The sequence below is a fragment of the Rhagoletis pomonella genome, unplaced genomic scaffold (assembly GCF_013731165.1).
Source record: "Rhagoletis pomonella isolate Grant_MI unplaced genomic scaffold, Rhpom_1.0 Rhpom_scaffold_00004, whole genome shotgun sequence".
NCBI lineage: Eukaryota > Metazoa > Arthropoda > Insecta > Diptera > Tephritidae > Rhagoletis > Rhagoletis pomonella.
In genome coordinates, this window is record NW_023458558.1 from 12,844,781 (window position 1) to 12,848,797 (window position 4,017).

Genomic DNA, 4,017 nt, shown 5'->3' on the forward strand with positions numbered 1-4,017 from the left:
AAAGTTTATTTTTTGTATAAAGCTCATTACAAACGAACGGGGTTCACACTTCCTGCGTTTGATTTGTTTCAAATTTTTAGAATTGATGCAAAACCATAAATAATAAATAAATATGAAAATTGAGCTTGTTAATACATTTTAAAAACTTTGCAGCACAAAAAACAAAAACAAATCGATTTAATAGTTTTCCAAATATCTCGAGAACGGGGCGAGGTAAAAAATTGAAAAAAATCGCTCATCAAAATTCTCTATGAAAAGAAATATTTAAAAAACTTTTTTCTTGAAAAATTGTTGGATAAAAAAATTAGTTTTTGAAAATATGCCATCTCAAACAAAATTAAAAAAATCACAATGGCAGCTCTGAGTATTGTGGAATATTTAGGTATAGTATTATGGGGTGCACTCTACAATAATTTGAGTTATGCTTTTTTTTTTTACACCGAAGTTGAGTAGAATGAATACATTACAAATTTACAAACTTTTCAATTTTTTTTTTTTTGAGTACGCAGCCTTGTAGCATTATCAAAAATCAACGTGACTTCTTAGCTACATGAAACTAGAATTTAATGGGCTACACAACTTAACCATTCTTAGAATTTTACTAAAAGTTCATTATAAAAAGTTTGTTGTTGATGTAAAACTTTGTCGAATTTTTCTAATTTCTGAAGCCTGAAATTTGGACTTATAAGGTTTTTGTTAGACAATGAGCTGTATTTTTATAAAAAAGATAATAATAAACATTGAACAAACACAAGAATAATAGCAGAAACTTGTAAAAATATCGAGTCCCTATTAATTTTCGCATGACTATATGTGTGTACATATGTTTAGTTACGATTGTATACATATTTATTTATGTATGTATATATGTATGCATAAGTATGTTACATAACAAAAGCTTGGCTTCTACCGCGGTCATGCTTGACAGCGATTTATTTGCTCAATGAAGTTTATTTAATAAATTTCACTCCAAGGTATGAAACATGTAGCCATAATTTTTATTCTCTCTGAACAATTTTTCAATGATTGAATCCGTTTACAAGCGGCCTAAAAGTAAAATGTATCAATGTTCAATTGTTGTGTATCAGAAGTATAGTTTCAATGGAATTAGTGTCAGAAAATTTCTCTTTTATCATTGCCCACAACACTTTCGCTGTTGATATGTAGGGCAGTAGATCAAAATCGTAAGCCAGCACCATTCTTGTCGACAATAGAACTTTATTGTCAAAAAAATATATATTTTGTTTTGAATGTGTGCCGCAATAAGTTCATTTATAAACAAGTGAAGAAGTATAAGCTCGGGCGAAACCGAACTTTATATACATACTTTATTAGCTCTTTCCGTAAACTACATGGAAATTTAAACATTTTCGATATTATCGAGCCCTAACCGCCAAACAGATGTGTCGTTTTTTCAAAATTTTCTTTTTGATGCAGAAATGTTTCTAGAGCAGCTAGGTGCATTTCTTCTTATATAGTACGAGTGGGCGTAATTTTATTCCCAATTCAAAAATTTCCAACAAGTTGCTTTTCTGTACCAAATGCAATAACTGCACCGAGTTTGATAGACACTGAAAAATCGGTTACCAGTGTACACCTATGTAGTGAGAAAGCGCCCGCTTCCAAAATTTTCCAAAAATCTAACTAACTGCTAAAAGATTATTGCAGACATCGATTTTGAGTGAAGTTGCTTAAATAGTTACTGATTTATCGAAGTTCTCGTATTTCAGTAAATTACCGTTATATGTGAGGTAGGCGTGGTTATTGTCTAATTTCAAAAATTCTCAACAGGTTTTCATGTTCGTACTGAGTTTGGTGGGGGTTGGTTAAGCGGCTACTTAGAAACAGGATTTCTTTATAATTATATTTCACTTTCCTACTTTCAATAATTTCGATCCGGTATTTACGGAAATTTTGTAGTTTATAATAAGAAAATAATAATTATTATAATCAAATCGATTATGAATTGGTGCCTCTACGGTTTTCAGTCCTGCATTTTGATTTCAGTCCACAGTACGTCGGCACGGTTAAATATTAGCCGATTTCGAACTTAAAAAGCATACCGGTCTCGTTATTTTCGACATTCTTCAGTTCTGAGGGTTGACAGCAGGAAAATTCCGAAAAGTCCACTTTTCTATCTAATTTTTTTACCACCCTAATGTGCATAAGGGTGTTTCCATAATGTCAGACTTGACATTCGTATGACTTTAGAGTTAAATAAATCATACGAAAACGGAAGTCATTTAGCTTTTATACCATCCTTTGTTGTACAAAAAAAAATAGGACTGTTTGGAAATTAGCTGCACGGAAAAATCATTGAAAAGGAGGCAAAACAGACTTGACAAAAACAGAAGTGGTTTCAAAATACATTTAAAAATAAAAAAAAATCTGCGAATCCTGAGGTTTTTCTCTCTTAAATATTCATTAAATAAAGTCACTTTACGGACCATTAGAACCAACTCGTGGTAGGTTTTATTTATTTTATTTATTATTATTAGCAGAAATATACAAAATATTAAATCTAATCTTAAATAGAGGAGTACGAGCTGCTAAGACCATAGACCCTGATAGAAGAACTATGATTATAAATTAAATAATTTTGTGCTATGTATTATTTTGTAGGTTACAATCTGCTATAAATTTATAAATACTCAAAATATTTGCATATGAAGAGGTTTTCAATAATTCTTGATAAGTTGAAAATATGTTATGATTTTGTCTAATATTCACAAAAACTGAGCATTCGTTGAAGATGTGTTCCAATGATATCGTATTCATGCAGAAAGGGCAATAAAGGTTTAGGTTTACCGGTGAGGAGGTGCTGGTGTATGATTTATGTGTGACCGATCCTTAGTCGTGTGAAGATGGTAGCTTGCGGGCGAGATATTTTACTGGGGTATACAAACTTGGTACGTGTTGCGTTGAAAGTCGTGTATCGGTGGTCGAAATTATTCCATTCTGTGCGCCTCATATCCTGGACGTAGCGCTTCATCATATTATAAAAGGTCGTTTTGGTCATGCGGCTCGTTTTGAAAAGTGGGTGCTGATGCGAAAAACCGAATACCAACGTGACCTGGTACCAGAGCAGTGCAATTTTGTTGCTGTATTTTATGCATAGGTCGCGATTTTTTGAGATAACTGTAGTGGTATTGCGTATCTGGCAGTCAATCTAATGTAAATTTGTATAACCTCGTTTGAACTCATTTACTTGCATTTTCGTTAATATTTTCATGGAAATTCACATAGTACGTTTGTATAGCTATTCTTGTAATTCTTCTTGAAAAAGTATTTGATCACTAAATGTTAGTTCATTAATAAAATTTTGCCCAAATGGGGAAATCGAATAGAGTCCATGCTATACATAGAAATTATCGAAATTTTTTCTATACCTTGGAGGAAGTCAAAATCATATAAATCGATGCATCAAGCCATCTCGCTACCGCTGAGCTAAGCACAAGCCATTACTTAATTTTATTCTTTATTGGAATTCCCCAGAAAACTCAAGTAATATTCATATATTTGGAAATTATAGCAACACAAAAATTACCAAAAAAAATGCTTATGTAATTACATTTGTACATAACTTTATTCCGTTTATAAATTTTATTATTAGTAATGCTCGTAACAAGATACAAAACAATTTTCACACCAGCAAATACTATGTACATATGTACGTATTACAAAATTTAAATCAGAAAATTGGTTAAAATCGTACAAGCAATTTTAATTTCGTATAAATGTAGTTACACATGTAGTAGAACATTTGCAAACAAATCGAAATAGTATGTAGATATGTAAAAAAATTTTATGCAATTATCTGTTAGGCTGACGGGCATTCAATACACATATATAGTACGCATGTATGTATGTATGTACGAGTTATGAGTATTATTCAATTCTAGCAAATATCTCACACAAGCAATTACATTTTCTTCTAATAAGCGTAGTAATTTTGTAAATTTAATAACTTTCCGAATATAATTGAAATTGTGCAAGCAATTAATTATTAGATATGCA